We start from the raw sequence: 20,762 nt of genomic DNA, 5'->3' as shown, positions 1-20,762 counted from the left end.
CCCCCCCTAGTCTTCAACTGTCCAGTTTGGGTGAGCCTGTGCCCATGAACACCTCAGATTCCTGTTCTTGGCTGACAGGAGCGGAACCCAATGTGGTCTTTTGCTGTTGTAGCCCATTCACCTCAAGGTTCATTGTTTTGTGCATGCTGAGATGCTTTTCTGCTCACCACGTCTGTAATGAGTAATTATTAGCTCATCAGCCAACATGCAACAAGCTTATGCCATCATGTGTTGTCCGTCTGGCGTCGTCCACATTTCACGCTGCTTCTCTCTCAATTCTTCATGGATTTTTATTCTTTTTGGCAGGAAGGTAGGTCTGCCTGGGGTGCCTATAGCTTCTACCCAAATTTGCATAATTGCAATTAATAATGAAGATATGGCGTAATTAAGCCCTAACGAGCAGTTTCCACACAAATCGCTTCTCCCTCAATTCTTCACTGATTTTGATTCTTTCTGGCATGAAGGTAGGGGTACCTAGGGTGCATATAACTTCTACCCAGATTTACTTAATTACAATTACTAATGAAGTTATGGATTATTTAAGCCTTAAGGAGCGGTTCAACAAAAAAAAATTGCTTCTTCTTGGTCAATTCCTCACCATTTTGGATTCTTTCTGGCAAATAGGTAGGTATTTCTAGGGTGTATATAGCTTCTATATATAGCTTGTATGTAGTGTATATAGCTTGCAGCATTTATTGCGCAAGGTGGCCCACTTTAGATTGTTCCTTCTGGACTAGACGGGGTCGGAGTGAGCTACGTCATCATTGATTAGATTAGATAAAACTTTATTGATCCCTTTGGGAGGGTTCCCTCAGGGAAATTAAGTATTTGCATATACAAATATAAAAGAATAAGATATGGGGAAGAGAGGGAGGGGGAAGGGGGGGAGAAGTGGGGTTAGGGTAAGTGTGTGTGTGTGGGGGGGGGGGAGCAGGAAAGATATTGCACTTTATATTGCACTTTATATTGCACATTGTCCGGTATTGCTTATTGTTAGGCTAGGCTACTGCTCCTTCCCGTCCTCTGTCCGGTCTCATTTGAGTTCCTGTATCCTTCCTGGCAGCTCAAACCAATCTGGCCATTTTCCTCTGACCGCTCTTATCAGAGTCATTTCCACCCACAGAATTGTCGTTTACTCAATGTTTTTTGTTTTTCGCACCATTCTGTGTAAACTCTAGAGACTGTTGCGTATGAAAACCCCAGGAATTTTGCACTTTCTGAAATACACAAACCAGCACATCTGGCACCAACACCCATGCCATGGTTAGAGTCGCTGAGATCACATTTTTTCACCATTCTGATTTTGATGTGACCATTAACTCAAGCTCTTGACCCGTATCTACATGATTTTCTGCATTGCAGTGATGCCACATGATTGACTGATTAGATAACTGCATAAATAAGCAGATGTACAGGTGTTCCTATGAAAGTGGATGGTGAGTGTATGTTTATATTGAAATATTTGTGATGTGCTCAGCAATTCTGGTGCTAATTTGTTGGTTTGTATCATTCCTGTGAGAATAGTTGGTGGATGTGTGCCTCATTATGTCCCAATGAAAAACACTTTAAACTAAAACTCTGAATTTCATTACAAAAATAATCTTGGATACTATTGATGCTACAGTATATTGATGCAGATAATGTTTCTCTCATCTGTTTGTACAGTGTCTTGCAAAAGTATTCATCCCCCTTGGTGTTTGTCCTGTTTTGTCGCATTACAAACTAATATTAAAATTGATTTTTGAGGTTTGGCAGAATTTGATTGACACAACATGCCTACAAATTTAAAGGGGACAATTGTTGTTTTATTGTGACACAAACAATAATTAAGATGAAAAAACAGAAATCTGGAGTGTGCATACAGTAGGTATTCACCCCCTTTCATATGAAACCCCTAAATAAGCGCTGGTCCACCCAATTCACTTCATAAGTCACATAATTACTTGACTGAATGCACACTGGTGAATCTTAGTGTCACATGATCTGTCACATGATGTCTGTATAACTCACCCTGTTCTGGAAGGACCCTGACTCTGCAACACTACTAAGCAAGCAACATGAAAACCAACGAGCCTCCAAACAGGTCAGAGACAAAGTTGCGGAGAAGTATAGATCAGGGTTGGGTTTTAAAAAATATCCCAAACTTTGAATATCCCAGGGAGCGCCATTAAATCCATTATAGCAAAATGGAAAGAATATGGCACCACTACAAACCTGACAAGAGAAGGCCGCCCACCAAAACTCACAGACCGGGCAAGGAGGGCATTAATCAGAGACGCAACAAAGACACCAAAGATAACACTGAAGGATCTGCAAAGATCCACAGCGGAGATGGGAGTATCTGTTCATAGGACCACTTTGAGCCATACACTCCACAGAGTGGGGCTTTATGGAAGAGTGGCCAGAAAAAAGTCATTGTTTAAGAAAACACGTTTGGAGTTTGCCCAACAGCATGTGGCAGACTCCCCAAACACATGGAAGAAGATTCTCTGGTCAAATGAGACTAAAATTGATCTTTCTGGCCATCATGGGAAATGCCATGTGTGGCACAAACCCATCACCCTGAGAACACCATTTCTACAGTGAAGCATGGTGGTGGCAGCATCATGCTGTGGGGATATTTTTCATCTGCAGGGACAGGAAAGCTGGTCAGGACTGAAGGAAAGATGGATGGCACTAAAACCAGGGTAATTCTGGAGGAAAACCTGTTTGAGACTGGGACGAAGGTTCACGGTCCAGCAGGACAATGACCCTAAACATACTGCTGAAGCTACACTGTAGTGGTTTAAAGGGAAACATTTAAATGTCTTGAAATGGCCTAGTCAAAGCCCAGACCTCAATCCAATTGAGAATATATGGCATAACTTGAAGATTGTTGTACGCCAACGCAACCCATCTAACTTGAAACAGTTGGAGCAGTTTTGCCTTGAGGAATGGGCAAAAATCCCAGTGGCTACCTGTGTTAAGCTAATAGAGACATACCCCAAGAGACTTGCAGCTGTAATTGCAGCAAAAGGTAGCTCTACAAAGTATTGACTTTGGAGTGGGGGTTGAATACCTATGCACACTCCAGATTTCTGTTTTTACATCTTAATTATTGTTTGTGTAACAGCAAAAAAAAAATTGCACCTTTAAAATTGTAGGCATGTTGTGTAAATTAAATGGTGCTAACGCTCCAAAAATTTATTTTAATTCCAGCTTGTAATGCGACAAGACAGGACAAACACCAAGGGGGATGAATACTTTTGTAAGACACTGTACTTCCTACAATCTGAAGATTTTGACTATGCAGTATTGCTTTGAGAATGTGTTGAGAAGATTCTAAAGGAAGGTTGCATCCTTCCATCCATAAAGGAGGGCGTAATCTCCATTTCTAAATTTGTTGTAGTTTACTGTTTTGTGCCTTCTGTTGTTTCCAGGGGAAATACTGTATGCCAGACCAACAAATAAAAGTTTCACAGCAACCACTGCATTGAAAAAGCAAGCTGTGTTTAGTTAGGTCACCTCAACAATGTGGGTACTGTCTGTCTGAATGTGTTCTCCTGCATTTTGCCTTTTTTCATATGAGCACTCAGTGCAATGGAACACACAGACCCACTCAAATATAGCACAGGTTTGCAATAATGGTGGCACTTTGGCTTCGGTTGTGTGCAAGAAATAGAGAGAATGCTATGGGACTATTCCTTGCTGAAACCTGCAATCTGTGTGCAGAGAGAAGAAGGATGATGGTGGGAAAGGAGCAGAAGAGGCTGAGCAGGTCTGTTTAGTGTGTGCTGTAAAAGGGAATCAAGGTCTCCAGCTGACCCACATTGATTTTTCAGTCATCTTCACTTCATCCTGCGAAGTAGCATTCCAAAGTTCGGGCTTTGGATAATCAAAACTGCATAATGCAATTTTGCATGAAATCTGTGATTAAGGAAGACTGGGGGGTGCGACAGCACGACTCCGTACTCTGATAAGCAGCTCATGGAGAAAAATCAGAAAGTGGTGAGAGCATGAAGTGTTTTTAACAGCTCTGACTACATTAGAGCACTGGCAGTTCTGTTCGACTCCTCGTCCTCTTTTCTCATAATGCAACCGTAATAGCTGACACATAAACCCGGCCTTGTTAAGCACACGCCTGCATCTGCTGAATCTTAATACCTGCAACCAAGGCCAGGCAGCCGCTCAGATCAAACACAGAGCTAGTCCGTCTCAATGACTCCCTTTCTCCACTTTCATCTTATACACTTTCTCCCACTGACTCTCACATACTCTATTTAACCCTGCTCAGGAAGTCTGGGTCTTTTTAGCTTTTTTTTTTTCCCCCCTTTTCCAGGCAACTGGGAGTTTCTGAAATTTAAACCTTGGCTGTAGCTTTTTGGGCATCATTTGTTACCAATGGCAGCTTTTGCATGAAACTCCTTTTTTTTTTTTTTTTAAAGTCAGGCTTTTTGCAAGATGACTGCTATAATTATTATATATTTTTTTTGCTTTAATAAGGGAGATTTGTATTAGATAAGTCAATCAGATGATGATGGCTCCAACGTTTTGTTATTAGCTCATCCAGCCGACAGGTGATGAGCTTATGTCATCATGCGTTGTCTGGTGTCCGTCCGGCGTCGTCCACATTTCACGAAAATCGCTTCTTCTCTCTCAATTCTTCATGGATTTTTATTCTTTTTGGTAGGAAGGTAGGTCTGCCTGGGATGCATATAGCTTCTAAGCAAATTTGCATAATTGCAATTAATAATGAAGATATGGAGTAATTAAGCCCTAACGAGCAGTTTCCACACAAATCGCTGCTTGTCCCTCAATTCTTCATTGATTTTTTTTATTCTTTCTGGCATGAAGGTAAGGGTACCTAGGGTGCATATAACTTCTACCCAGATTTGCTTAATTACAATTGTTAATGAAGTTATGGACTAATTAAGCCTTAATGAGCAGTTCAACAAAAAAAAAGTCACTTCTTCTCGGTCAATTCCTCACCAGTTTGGATTCTTTCTGGCAAATAGGTCAGTATTCCTAGGGTGTATATAGATTCTATATATAGCTTGTATATAGTATATATAGCTGGCAGCATTTATTGCCCACTTTAGATCGTTCCTTCTGGATTAGACAGGGCCGGAGTGAGCTACGCCATCGTAGACGGTCTCGTTTTATTTTTGTTTCACGATTCACATGCTACTACATTTCATTGTGTGAATTGCGTTAAAACACTTGCAATTGAAGTATTTTAAGTATAATACTGTACAACAGGGTGCTTTCATGTACATTTATGTTTTAGTACTTTATACATTTTGAAAAATTTTAAAAATGAAAGTTATCTCATAGCCTTTGCAGATCTCACAGCTGTGAGGTATGCAGTTGTGTATGGTGTCAGCAGGTCTGGGTTTCTTTTGGTGTGTTTAGGAGGCATGACTGCACACCCAACAATAGCTGCGCTCTTTAAGATTTACGTGGAGAAGTTGGGCATCAGTCCACAGCGAGACATCTGACCATAGTGGATATGAAGGTCAGTGCGTCCCCCCCGGCTGAGGCTGCACTGCTTGGCACGACTTTTGAATTTAGCTCACTGAGGAGCAAAGGGCCTTTCAGTTTATTTTGTAAATGCATCTCGCTGTGCTCAAACCGAACGCTCCTCAGCACTGAAAGCTTTTCAAATGCCACTCTCTTGCTCAAGCAGCACAGAGCACCGAGCCTGTACCATAGCACTGGTGTACACAGACGAAGTAAAAACACTTTAAAATGTCAACCTTTTTATGGTTTATTTGTTTAATTGGTACTTGGTGTGCTGTTTGAATGATAAGTTATCATGTACTGTTTCAGATCTATTAATACTACGTTTATGTTAAAGCTGTGTGCTGAGTTGAGCCCAAAATGGCATCATTTGCTTTTAGATTTAAATGGTTCATTTGTTTAACAGTTAGTGTCATTAGCTTTCTTGGCTGTAGGTGCATCACTGGGTGTCATACATGACTTTGTGTTTCTTCTTCTAGATGGCAGTTACGAGATTAGTCACATCTCAAAGAGGAGACCAAATATTGTTTGGTAATGATTAGATTTCGTGGTTATGGAGCTGCTGAGGTGACGTGGAGGTTATGCCCACAAATTAATATGTTCAAACCACAGGTTAAAGTTCTTGTGGCTATGAGTTAAATTTCTTGTGATCAAGAACTAATATATTAAAGCTAGACGGCCTTTCGATTTCATAAAATCAGTGAAATTTAGTTCCCACTGAAATGTGGTCATTGTGAAAAATGTTTATTTCTGTAATATCTCACAAAAATATCAGGCCATTCTGTGGCTGGGAAGTTATTTAATTTGAGGGGATTCCTGGCAAATAATGTGCATGAAATCGCTCGCTTCACGCGGTCAAGCAGACAGAGGAAGTCCATGTGCGCATGCGCAGGTTTACCTTTGACCGTGCACTGACAGTTCCATCATTCTATCACTAAACGAACAGCTGATCACACCGAGGTGCTCACTGACCGCCAATATTTATTAGTTTGGTCCTGCGTTTCCTTTCCTTCACAACATAACGTCTTTTCTTCTCGCTTTCCGTTACTGTAGTCGGTCTTTCATGTTTCATTTGCACACTCCTGTTCCCCATTTTTCTCTCCTGTTTCAAATTTGTATCCCACAATGCCTTGTGCGAACGGGGAAAGCCCACCACGTGATGCATGACGCAGTATCTTGAATTGGGTCATGGTGAAGCAGGAAAAAATAGCGGAGAATTTAGGGTCGTGTGGCTCTAAATTCAATAATTGTTCTATTAAAAAGAAAACAACTAATAAAATTGGAAGTCTGTGATTCAAATTCAGTAGCTTTCGGTCCACTAAACAAAAATAATTGGGTGTCCGGGAAAATTCTTTTTATGACCTACACTTGAAAAATCTGAAAGGCAGTATAGCTTTAAGGCCATGAATTAGGCTATGTTTTTCAAGCTCTATTTCATGGCCATGAAAAATGTAACTCATGACAATTGTTACATTTTAACATTTTAAAAAAGAAATCAATTGAATTAGACAATTATGGCCAGAACAAGGGCGGCGTGGTGGTGCAGTGGTTAGCACTGTCGCTTCAAAGCAAGAAGGTTCTGAGTTCAAGCCCAGTGGCTGATGGGAGCCCTTTCTGTGTGGAGTTTGCATGTTCTCCCTGTGTGGGTTTCCTCCAGGTCCACAGTCCAAAGACATGCAGATTAGGCTAACTGGCTACTCTAAATTTTCCATTGATCAAGCTTGGAGAGGGATGGGCTCCACCAAGTTTAAATGCCCTAGACGCACCAATGATCCATCCATTATCTCTAGCCACTTATCCTGTTCTACAGGGTCGCAGGCAAGCTGGAGCCTATCCCAGCTGACTATGGGCGAGAGGCGGGGTACACCCTGGACAAGTTGCCAAGTTATCACAGGGCTGACACAGAGACAAACAGCCATTCACACTCATGGTCAATTTAGAGCCACCAGTTAACCTAACCTGCCTGTTAGGACTGTGGGGGAAACCGGAGCACCCGGAGGAAACCCACGCAAACACCGGGAGAACATGCAAACTCCACACAGAAAGGCCTTCGCCAGCCGCTGGGCTTGAACCCAGAACCTTCTTGTTGTGAGGCAACAGTGCTAACCACTACACCACCGTGCCGCCCCGCACCAATGACGGACTGTTAAAATGTCATCAGTGGTGTCCGTACAGCCTTTGCTGGCTATGGGGTGAAGAAGAAGAACTATGAAGAACCATGGAGATGACTGATAATCTTGGACTTTGCCCCTTACTTCAATGTTAAGTATGATGTCCCCACAACATTTTAAACCTTGGGCTCAAATTACACAATTTTTGGCCACAGAATTGGTATCTCACCACCACAACCTAGTAATTCCATGAGATACCTCAAAATAGTAACTGATTCAGAGCTGCCTCGGAGCTCCAGCATGCAGCAGTTTCTCCATTGGGTGGTTTAAGAGGTAAAAAAACAAATTCTGTGCTGCCTGTCTGAGTGTGTGCGGCACACATTGTGTCTAGGCTCTCATTTTCTCTTCCTACGTTGTGCAGTGACTCCCCAGGGTGTCCCTCATTAATTTGCCCTTTTTTTATCTGCATAAATAGCAGAGTGAGATGAAGCAGAGCATCACCTAATGAGTCAGCCAGAGGTGGGAGACGAGGGCAGGAAGGCGAGCCATGTAGCAAAATTACACATTTACAGCCTTAGCCATTCCTGCTTTCTGAAACTGAAAGCTTTGGAGGGGAAGAAAAAAAACGATAAAATCCATATCCAAATTCATTCCCTATTTGCCATATATTGCAGTATTTGGGTGTTCATTATTTTATAAATCCAGGCTATAGCTGTTACCTAATACACAGTTTAGAGGTCATGGAAGAACATGAAATTACGTAAAAGCTATGAGCTCATGTTACTCATGCATGAGTAGATAAATATTAATAGTGTGCGCTATTTTAACAAAATGAGAGCCCACTGACATTTAACCTTCTTCATCTGTCAGCCGAGTTCAGAGCTTTCTACCTGTTTTTCATTAAAAGGAAAGGATTTGTAAGACATTATCTTGAGTCTGTCTAATAGATTGACAGGACTGTCTCATTTTAAAGGAAATAAAGGAGCATAGAATAGGAAATATGTCGTCATCTGACGAAAGTTTATGGTTTAACAGGGTAATTACTTGAGTAATTGTACTTTGTTGCAATACTTAAGTCATTACTTTGGCGTATTTATATTTTGAGTATTATTGAAACTGAATGTGTACTCATACTTAAAAGCTCACTTTTTTTTTTTTTTTTACTGCTTACATGTTTATTTAGACCGTCAGAGTAATTGTTACAAGTTGTGAAGGTCTGTTTTCTTGTCCAAAAGTCTTGGGCACATGTACAGAAATGCTGTCGACCAAAAATGGCTTAAAAAAGAATGAAATGAAATATTTCAATATTAAAAGAAATGCTATAAACAGCAGTAAGCCATAATAAATGCAACCAAGTCAATATTTGGTGTGAGACGACCCCTTGCTTAAAAAAAAAAATAGTAGTCCCAGGTACAGTGAGTGCAGTTTTATAAGGAAATGAGCTGTAGGTTTTACTGAGCATCTTACAGAACCAGCCACAGTTCTTCTGGACACTTTAACTGTCATACTCGCGTCTTCATTTTGCACCAAAACCCAGCAGCCTTCATTATGTTTCCTTTTTTAATCTGAAAAGTGCTCTCTTATGTAAAACGCTGCTCAGATACAAACTTTTTTTTTTTCCTGTAACATTTAATTTTGTGCTGGAAAACGAATGTTTGGACTCTAAAATGTTTTTGTACTGACTCGATAATGTACAAGTCATCAAATAGAAATCTATAACAAAGTTTGTATGGAAAAAAATAGGGTGCCGAAGACTTTTGCACAGTACTGTAGATCAATTTAATGAGCTCAGTTTCTCATCCAATCAGGTTCATCAATGTAGAAAACACTACCAAGAATCATGACAGTTCCTTATCTATGGTGACTTTCTCATGCTAGTTAATGCTATAGCTATCTGTGTGCTTTTGAACATGGATAAGATGAGAGCCGCGGCCCTACCTCAGTAAAATGTTTCAATATGCTGAAGTAAGCAAAGACTCCTATAACATGCAGTATCTCTTTTGCCTCTTTGGAAGGCATGAACGCCATACAATGTTAAAAAGTATATTTCGGTATGTTTCTAATTGGTTAACGTTAATTGTTAGCCTGTTTTCTTTGCTAATACCAGTTTAAAATAGCATTGACTCCAGTAAATTGGCTAGACAGCAAGTCAAATTTTTACTAAGGGTAAAGAATGGTTATTTACATGATCTTTTACTTCTGATTAATTAATTACCAAACCAAGTCGTTGTAGTCATTCAAGCAACCAGCAAACTAGTAGATACTGAATGATGTTTTTAGGCAAAAATGGCATAGTTGCTTTAAAAACAAAGAAAGAGAAAATTATCTTCTAATGGTTTTAGGTAAGGAATAAAAACTGCTTTTTACATGAAAACTTGACTAACATAATTTCATCATTTGAAACATTTTACAGTTATTCCACAAAATCGAGTCATACATGAGCTGATAGCCGACGAGGTATATAGGACCGAGTTGGCTATAAAGTACAACTTAATTCATCACACACTTGTGAAATTCCTCTCTGCATTTAACCCATCTGAAGCACTGAACACACACACATGCACACACACGTGAGCAATGAGCACACAATAAAGGTGTGCTTTCTTTAAAGTTGTGCTATAAGCCATGTACGACGAAATTGAGTGGAATAACTGTTTTAATCTGTCCACAGTCACTGGATTTTGAGAAACGGAGCATTTTTATTTTTTGCAAATTCCATAAATAAAAACTTTATATAAAATGTTCGAAAAAATAATTTCCGCTTAGAATGCAAACAAACCGGAGCATTGACAGGAGCAATTTGTGAAAAATGTGATGATGATAATTCTTGAAAAATAAAAAGATACATCCTTACCATCAAATACTTTTATTACATATTTTGTTGCTTTTTTATTTTATTTTTTGGGGTGTTGCTGCTGTTTCGTCGTCTTCTTTTGGTTTTTTTTTTTTTTTGGTAGTTGGCAAGCCAAATTAAAGGTGCATTACTGCCACCGACTGGGCTGAAGTGTGGAACAGGCGAGATATACAACCCCGATTCCAAAAAAGTTGGGACAAAGTACAAATTGTAAATAAAAACGGAATGCAATGATGTGGAAGTTTCAAAATTCCATATTTTATTCAGAATAGAACATAGATGACATATCACATGTTTAAACTGAGAAAACGTATCATTTAAAGAGAAAAATTAGGTGATTTTAAATTTCATGACAACACATCTCAAAAAAGTTGGGACAAGGCCATGTTTACCACTGTGAGACATCCCCTTTTCTCTTTACAACAGTCTGTAAACGTCTGGGGACTGAGGAGACAAGTTGCTCAAGTTTAGGGATAGGAATGTTAACCCATTCTTGTCTAATGTAGGATTCTAGTTGCTCAACTGTCTTAGGTCTTTTTTGTCGTATCTTCCATTTTATGATGCGCCAAATGTTTTCTATGGGTGAAAGATCTGGACTGCAGGCTGGCCAGTTCAGTACCCGGGCCCTTCTTCTACGCAGCCATGATGCTGTAATTGATGCAGTATGTGGTTTGGCATTGTCATGTTGGAAAATGCAAGGTCTTCCCTGAAAGAGACGTCGTCTGGATGGGAGCATATGTTGCTCTAGAACCTGGATATACCTTTCAGCATTGATGGTGTCTTTCCAGATGTGCAAGCTGCCCATGCCACACGCACTAATGCAACCCCATGCCATCAGAGATGCAGGCTTCTGAACTGAGCGCTGATAACAACTTGGATCGTCTTTCTCCTCTTTAGTCCGAATGGCACGGCATCCCTAATTTCCATAAAGAACTTCAAATTTTGATTCGTCTGACCACAGAACAGTTTTCCACTTTGCCACAGTCCATTTTAAATGAGCCTTGGCCCAGAGAAGACGTCTGCGCTTCTGGATCATGTTTAGATACGGCTTCTTCTTTGAACTATAGAGTTTTAGCTGGCAACGGCGGATGGCACGGTGAATTATGTTCACAGATAATGTTCTCTGGAAATATTCCTGAGCCCATTTTGTGATTTCCAATACAGAAGCATGCCTGTATGTGATGCAGTGCCGTCTAAGGGCCCAAAGATCACGGGCACCCGGTATGGTTTTCCGGCCTTGACCCTTATGCACAGAGATTCTTCCAAATTCTCTGAATCTTTTGATGATATTATGCACTGTAGATGATGATATGTTCAAACTCTTTGCAATTTTACACTGTCAAACTCCTTTCTGATATTGCTCCACTATTTGTCGGCACAGAATTAGGGGGATTGGTGATCCTCTTCCCATCTTTACTTCTGAGAGCCGCTGCCACTCCAAGATGCTCTTTTTATACCCAGTCATGTTAATGACCTATTGCCAATTGACCTAATGAGTTGCAATTTGGTCCTCCAGCTGTTCCTTTTTTGTACCTTTAACTTTTCCAGCCTCTTATTCCCCCTGTCCCAACTTTTTTGATATGTGTTGCTGTCATGAAATTTCAAATGAGCCAATATTTGGCATGAAATTTCAAAATGTCTCACTTTCGACATTTGATATGTTGTCTATGTTCTACTGTGAATCTATCAGTTTTTGAGATTTGTAAATTATTGCATTCCATTTTTATTTACAATTTTTTTTGTGTGTGTGTGTATATATATAAAATTTATTTGGGGGGGTTGAACTATATTCTTTGAACAATTTCTGTTTCTTTTAAATACTTGATAACAATTTTGGCCATTTTGTTTTCAAGTCGAGTTTTTATTTCGTCCTCGGTTGGTTCAGCAACACGCTCCACCGTTTTGTTTTTCTCTACTCATGGTATATGAGCTGATAGCCTAGTAGTAGAGTAGCCAGTCAGAGCGTGTGATTGATCATATCCAGTGAATGTGGATAGAATAATTACTTTTTGAGTTTGACTTGCATACATTTGTAGCGACATACTTCCACTTTCACCTGAGTACAAGTTTGTGGCAGTGGGGGCGTGGTCAAGCATCGGTCTATGACCGGAGGGCGGAGTCAGGGAAGGTAAGTGGCAGAATCACTGCACCTGAGGTTGATTAATGTGTTTGTGTGTCTGCCCCAGTGACCGCGCCCTATTTAAGGAAGAGAGCGAGAGCAGAGCGGGCTCTCTCCCCAACCAGACGACTGGAGTGTGTGTGTATATATATGTGTATAGTTAAAGCTGAAAAGCTAAAATAAACGGGTTTTGTGAATTCAGTTCTGGCCTGCCGTCCTTCTGTGATCCACCCACCCATCCGAACTGCTACAGTGGTGCTGAAACCTGGGATTTGAAGCGCCAAAGCAGAACAGCCCCATGGAATCCTCCCCTTTCGCCGAGCTGGTCCACGCCCTCGCCACGGCCCAGCAAAGCCAACACCAGGCACTAGTAGCCCTCCGGAAGGAACAGGAACAGCGGTTCGAGTCCCTGGTGCTAGCTCAGCAGGAAGAGCGACAGGCATTCCGGCACCTCCTCGCGTCGGCGGGGTCCACTGCCGCGGGACCGTCCCCCTTCACCCTGACGAAGATGGGCCCGCAGGACGACCCCGAGGCCTTCCTCACGTTCTTTGAGCAGGTGGCAGAGACCTCAGGGTGGCCGATGGAACAGCGCGCGGCGCGCCTCCTCCCCCTGCTAACGGGAGAGGCGCAGCTGGCCGTGCTACAGCTCCCCGCCGACCGCCAGCTGGCCTACGCAGACCTTCGCCGGGCCATCCTCCAGCGTGTGGGGCGCACCCCCGAGCAACAACGGTAGCGCTTCCGCGCTTTGTGCTTGGAGGAAGTCGGCCGGCTGTTCGCGTTTGGCCAGCAACTCCGGGATGCCTGCGGGCGGTGGTTGAGGGCCGACAACCGCGACGCCGAGGGGATCATCGACCAGGTGGCGCTGGAGCAGTTCATCGCGCGTCTACCAGCCGGAGCTGCAGAGTGGGTCCAGTGCCACTGCCTGGCGTTGCTGGATCAGGCAATCGAGCTGGCGGAGGACCATTTGGCGGCTGTCTCGACGGCAGGACAGCAGGCAACCTCTTCTCCTCTCTCTCTCCCTCTCCTCCTGTGTCTCATCCTCGCCCCATTCCCCCACCGCGGAGGCGCGGGCCAGCCCCACCCCAGCCGGCCCGCCCGTTTCTCCCTTCTGTGTCTGTCTCTCCCCCCCCTCAGGTGAGTGAGCTCCAGAGCACCAGTGCAGAGAGGAAGCCTGGGCCGGTTTGCTGGCGCTGTAGGGAGCCGGGCCACCTCCAACAGCAGTGCTCGGTAATGGAGGTGGGCGCGGTGGTTCAGATCCCCAATGCGCCAGGAGCCGCCCTTGATTGGGCCGGAGCGTATCGCATACCGGTGAGTATCCAAGGGGATACACATCAGGTGTTGGTGGATTCTGGTTGTAATCAGACCTCAATCCACCAAAACCTGGTGCAAGATGAGGCATTGGGGGGAGCACAATTGGTGAAGGTGTTGTGTGTGCACAGGGATGTTCACAGCTACCCTTTAGTGTCGGTCCACATTTTTTTCGAGGGGAAAAATTTATAGTGAAGGTGGCGGTTAATCCTCGCCTTACCCACTCAATAATTTTGGGGGCGGATTGGCCGGGATTTGGGGAATTAATGAGTCACCTAGTGAAGAGTGGGTCCTGCCGTAGTTTAATAAGGGGAGGTCCCGTTGGCGGGAGCAGCTGTCACAGAGCCGTCTACGTCAGCTCCGCATCAGAGTGAGGAGCCGCTGGTGGCTCCTCTCTCTATTGGGGAATCCCTCGTGGATTTTCCATTAGAGCAGTCGCGAGACGAGACTCTGCGGCATGCATTTGACCAAGTGAGAGTAATCGATGGTCAAATGCTTCAGCCAAATGCCACCTCGTCCTTCCCCTACTTTGCAATTATGAAGGATAGATTATACTGAGTGACGCAGGACACTCAGACTAAAGAGCAAGTCACGCAGCTTTTGATTCCGAAGAGCTGCCGGGAATTGGTATTCCAGGCGGCTCACTTTAATCCCATGGCTGGACACTTAGGGCAGGATAAAACACTAGCCCGAATAATGGCCCGGTTCTATTGGCCAGGGATTCGCGACGATGTCCGTAGGTGGTGTACCGTAGGTGCTGCGAATGCCAGTTAGTAAATCCAGCGGCCATTCCAAAAGCGCCTTTGCGCCCTCTACCATTAATCGAGACCCCGTTCGAAAGAATTGGGATGGATCTCGTCGGGCTATTAGATCAGTCAACACGAGGGTACCGCTTTATATTAGTTCTAGTGGACTATGCAACGCGATACCCGGAAGCAGTACCTCTTCGCAATATCTCAGCATGCAGTATTGCGGAGGCATTCTTCCACATCATCTCCCGAGTTGGAATCCCGAAAGAGATTGACTGATCATGGCACCGCGTTTGTCACGAACACTGAACGAACTTTATGGGTTATTGGGTATTAAGCCGATCTGCACCAGCGTTTATCACCCACAAATGGACAGTTTAGTCGAACGATTCAATCGCACCCTCAAAAATATAATTAGGAAATTCGTAAGCGAGGATGCACGTAATTGGGATAAATGGCTCGAACCCTTGTTGTTTTCAGTGCGAGAGGTCCCACAAGCCTCCACAGGGTTCTCCCCATTTGAATTGTTATATGGGCGTAAGCTGCGCGGCATTTTAGACGTGCTGCGAGAAAATTGGGAGGAGGGACCTTCACCAAGTAAAAATGAAATTCAATATGTTATGGACCTGCGCGCAAAACTCCACACACACCTAACCCAGGAAAATTTGCGGCAGGCCCAAGAACGGCAAACCCGCCTGTACGACAAGGGTATGCGCCTTAGGGAGTTCACACCGGGAGATAAAGTACTCGTACTGTTGCCCACATCGAGCTCCAACTTGGTCGCCAAGTGGCAAGGACCCTTTGAGGTCACACGGCGAGTCGGGGACGTTGACTATGAGGTGAGGCGGACGGACAGGGGTGGGGCGCTACAGATTTACCACCTCAATCTGCTCAAACTCTGGAATGAGGAGGTCCCCGTGGCGTTGGTGTTGGTGGTTCCGGAGAAGGCGGAGCTGGGGCTGGAGGTTCAAAAGGGAGCATTGGCATCGCGTACCTCTCCAGTCCCCTGTGGAGACCACCTCTCCCTGACCCAACTCGCGGAGGTTGCCCGGTTGCAGACTGAATTTTCGGACATGTTCTCACCCCTGCCCGGCCGCACCGACCTCATAGAGCACCACATTGAGACGCCCCCGGGGTTGGTAGTGCGTAGCCGCCCTTACAGGCTACCCGAACACAAGAAAAAAGTGGTTCGGGAAGTACTCAAGGCCATGCTTGAAATGGGCATCGTCGAGGAGTCCCACAGCGACTGGAGCAGCCCGGTGGTCTTGGTACCCAAGGCCGACGGGTCGATCCGGTTCTGTGTCGACTATAGAAAAGGCAACGTGGTGTCTAAATTCGACGCGTACCCAATGCCTTGTATTGATGAGTTGCTCGATCGACTAGGCACAGCTCGCTTTTACTCGACACTGGATTTGACGAAGGGTTATTGCCAGATCCCCTTGACTCCATTATCCTGAGAAAAAACGGCCTTTTCCACACCGTTCAGCTTACACCAGTTCGTCACACTTCCTTTTGGGCTGTTTGGGGTGCCCGCTACGTTTCAGCGGCTGATGGATAGGGTCCTCCGCCCCCACACCACCTATGCGGCCGCGTACCTTGACGACATCATTATTTATAGGAATGACTGGCCGCGGCACCTACAACACCTGCGGGCCGTCCTCAGGTCGCTGAGGCGGGCGGGTCTCACAGCCAACCCGAAGAAGTGTGCAATTGGGCGGGTGGAAGTACGGTATCTGGGCTTCCACTTGGGCAATGGGCAGGTGCAACCCCAAATTAACAAGACGGCAGCGATTGCGGCCTGCCCGAGGCCCAAGACCAAAAAGGGGGTGAGACAGTTCCTGGGGCTGGCTGGCTATTATCGTAGGTTTATACCTAATTATTTGGACGTCACCAGCCCGCTGACTGATCTCACTAAAAAGAGGGCACCAGATCCGGTCCAGTGGACGGAGCAATGCCAGCAGGCTTTTTCTGAGGTAAAGGCTGCACTGTGTGGGGGGCCACTGTTACACTCCCCTGACTTTTCTCTCCCTTTTATATTGCAGATGGATGTGTCGGACAGAGGGCTGGGGGCTGTTTTGTCCCAGGAGGTGGAGGGGGAGGATCGCCCAGTGCTGTACATAAGTCGTAAGCTGTCAGTGTGTGAGGGGCGCTACAGCACCATAGAGAAGGAGTGCCTGGCCATCAAGTGGGCGGTCCTCGCCCTCTGTTACTACCTGCTGGGACGCCCTTTCACCCTCTGTTCGGACCACGCGCCCCTCCAGTGGCTCCACCGCATGAAGGATGCCAACGCGTGGATCACCCGTTGGTATCTGGCACTCCAACCCTTTAACTTCAAGGTGGTCCACAGGCCGGGGGCGCAGATGGTCGTGGCAGACTTCCTCTCCCGTCAAGGGGGGGGAGTCGGCTGCGGGCCGGATGGCTGCCCGGCCTGAGTCGGGCGGTGGGGGCATGTGGCAGTGGGGGCGTGGTCAAGCGTCGGTCTGTGACTGGAGGGCGGAGTCAGGGAAGGTAAGTGGCAGAATCACTGCACCTGAGGTTGATTAATGTGTTTGTGTGTCTTCCCCAGTGACCGCACCCTATTTAAGGACGAGAGCGAGAGCAGAGTGGGCTCTCTCCCCAACCAGACGACTGGAGTGTGTGTGTATATATGTGTATAGTTAAAGCTGAAAAGCTAAAATAAATGGGTTTTGTGAACTCAGTTCTTCTGTGCCGTCCTTCTGTGCTCCACCCACCCATCCGAACTGCTACAAAGTTCATGACACAATATCTACAATATTTCTCAAGCTCTATTTTATGGATATGAAAAATGTCACAAATGAAAGGAAATCAGTTGAATTAAACCATTGTGTCCAGCAGAACCTAAGTATGGAGATGACTGATAATATTGCACTTTACTCTTGTAATATTAACTCTTTATTCTTACATACTTTACTTCAATCTTGGAATAATGCACAAAGATATACTGCAATTAAACGCATGTCAGCTTAAGTGAATTCTCCAATTATTTGCTCTTTCCCACCAAATCAGTAACTGGAGCCTCATGTTAAGTTTATTTATTTATTTATTTATTTATATATATATATATAACACACACTATATACTGTATATACATACATACTGTACACATACACACACACTATATATATATATATATATATATATATATATATATATATATGTGTATGTATATACAGTATATAGTGTGTGTGTTTATTTATTTATATATATATATATATATATATATATATATATATATATATATATATACAACCCTGATTCCAAAAAAGTTGGGACAAAGTACAAATTGTAAATAAAAACGGAATGCAACGATGTGGAAGTTTCAAAATTCCATATTTTATTCAGAATAGAACATAGATGACATATCAAATGTTTAAACTGAGAAAATGTATCATTTAAAGAGAAAAATTAGGTGATTTTAAATTTCATGACAACAACACATCTCAAAAAAGTTGGGACAAGGCCATGTTTACCACTGTGAGACATCCCCTTTTCTCTTTACAACAGTCTGTAAACGTCTGGGGACTGAGGAGACAAGTTGCTCAAGTTTAGGGATAGGAATGTTAACCCATTCTTGTCTAATGTAGGATTCTAGTTGCTCAACTGTCTTAGGTCTTTTTTGTCGTATCTTCCGTTTTATGATGCACCAAATGTTTTCTATGGGTGAAAGATCTGGACTGCAGGCTGGCCAGTTCAGTACCCGGACCCTTCTTCTACGCAGCCATGATGCTGTAATTGATGCAGTATGTGGTTTGGCATTGTCATGTTGGAAAATGTAAGGTCTTCCCTGAAAGAGACGTCGTCTGGATGGGAGCACATGTTGCTCTAGAACCTGGATATACCTTTCAGCATTGATGGTGTCTTTCCAGATGTGTAAGCTGCCCATGCCACACACACTAATGCAACCCCATGCCATCAGAGATGCAGGCTTCTGAACTGAGCGCTGATAACAACTTGGGTCGTCCTTCTCCTCTTTAGTCCGAATGACACGGCGTCCCTGATTTCCATAAAGAACTTCAAATTTTGATTCGTCTGACCACAGAACAGTTTTCCACTTTGCCACAGTCCATTTTAAATGAGCCTTGGCCCAGAGAAGACGTCTGCACTTCTGGATCACGTTTAGATACGGCTTCTTCTTTGAACTATAAAGTTTTAGCTGGCAATGGTGGATGGCACGGTGAATTGTGTTCACAGATAATGTTCTCTGGAAATATTCCTGAGCCCATTTTGTGATTTCCAATACAGAAGCATGCCTGTATGTGATGCAGTGCCGTCTAAGGGCCCGAAGATCACGGGCACCCAGTATGGTTTTCCGGCCTTGACCCTTACGCACAGAGATTCTTCCAGATTCTCTGAATCTTTTGATGATATTATGCACTGTAGATGATGATATGTTCAAACTCTTTGCAATTTTACACTGTCGAACTCCTTTCTGATATTGTTCCACTATTTGTTGGTGCAGAATTAAGGAGATTGGTGATCCTCTTCCCATCTTTACTTCTGAGAGCCGCTGCCACTCCAAGATGCTCTTTTTATACCCAGTCATGTTAATGACCTGTTGCCAGTTGACCTAATGAGTTGCAATTTGGTCCTCCAGCTGTTCCTTTTTTGTACCTTTAACTTTTCCAGCCTCTTATTGCCCCTGTCCCAACTTTTTTGAGATGTGTTGCTGTCATGAAATTTCAAATGAGCCAATATTTGGCATGAAATTTCAAAATGTCTCACTTTCGACATTTGATATGTTGTCTATGTTCTATTGTGAATACAATATCAGTTTTTGAGATTTGTAAATTATTGCATTCCGTTTTTATTTACAATTTGTTCTTTGTCCCAACTTTTTTGGAATCGGGGTTGTATATAAATGACAGGCACTGCCTAAAAGTGAAGCTCCTGATGAGTGTATGAGCAAAATATTTGCAAGGATACAAAATCAACCTGAATAGAATAATATTATAGAATATGAACCATCGACTTGTATAGTGCAGTGTATTTCACATCAGTAAATTGCTGCATTGTCTTGTGACAGTGACATCAATAATAAGATAGACATTGCAGCTATGATACATATTTATTCATTTCTTTGACACCTCATGCCATGCGCCAGAAACAACACCATGACATTTATTATGGTGTGACTCTGCTGGGTGCCTGGTGAACCAGTGCTTTCACTTTACATCATTACTGTATAGTTACAATCGAATATCAAACTTAAAATGTCAAACAGTTTTCTGGTTACATCTGTCACGATCACACGTGTTGTGTGCAGCCGCAAATAGCAAAGTGTGCACATGCCATTAGGACTAATTACCATGCACCTGTTCCTGATTAGAGCTCAATCACAGCGAAACTATCAACTGTCCAACAAGCTAGTGAACTAATAAAACTGTATTAACTAGTTTTATATGAAACTGCTGTGAATATTTTACATAAAATGTGTTAGTAAATTATCACATTTATTTTTTAAAAAGGAAATTAAAAATAACCACTTGATAAAAACCCGTCTATGTTATGTAAATAAAGAAACAAATTTTGTTGTCTGGTGTTTGAGAGACATTTCCTTGCACTTACGGTCGGGTTCCCTGTGGTGGTTGTCATATGGTCAAGCCATCAAAAATCAAGTTGATTCATTACCATATTTTCTTAAGTATGGGGCTCTGTGATAATGGTGGTTGATCTGAAGAGAATCAGGGCTCCGGTGAACCCTGTTAACATCCAAGGGGTCAGTGTGGACGTGGTGGAGGAATATAAGTACCTGGGGGTGTACTTGGATAATAAACTGGACTGGTCCAAAAACGTGGACACGGTATACAAAAAGGGCCAGAGCCGTCTCTATTTTCTGAGACGGCTGAGGTCCTTCAACATCTGCCGAACGATGCTATGGATGTTCTATGAGTCTGTGGTGGCCAGCGCCATCCTGTACGCTGTCGTCTGCTGGAGCAGCGGCTTGAGGGTGAAGGACCCTAACAGGCTCAATAAGATCATCAGGAAGGCTGGCCATGTTTTAGGCGTGGAACTGGACTCTCTTACAGTGGTGTTGGAGAAGAGGACACTGTCCAAAATAAAAACAATCTTAGACTGTCCTTCCCACCCTCTACATGAGGAGC

General features: G+C 43.6%; 1 protein-coding gene across 1 annotated transcript in view; it reads left to right on the top strand.

The window, feature by feature from the left end:
* The window catches only part of tbxas1 (thromboxane A synthase 1 (platelet)), a 207,744-nt gene that overhangs the window by 143,975 nt on the left and 43,007 nt on the right, over positions 1-20,762 (top strand). The gene's annotated exons all lie outside the window — the stretch shown is intronic.

This window comes from Neoarius graeffei, chromosome 6 (genome assembly GCF_027579695.1).
Source record: "Neoarius graeffei isolate fNeoGra1 chromosome 6, fNeoGra1.pri, whole genome shotgun sequence".
In the NCBI taxonomy this organism is placed as follows: Eukaryota; Metazoa; Chordata; class Actinopteri; order Siluriformes; family Ariidae; genus Neoarius; species Neoarius graeffei.
The sequence above is the reverse complement of the archived record's forward strand: the minus strand, read 5'-3'. Positions and strand labels throughout refer to the sequence as shown.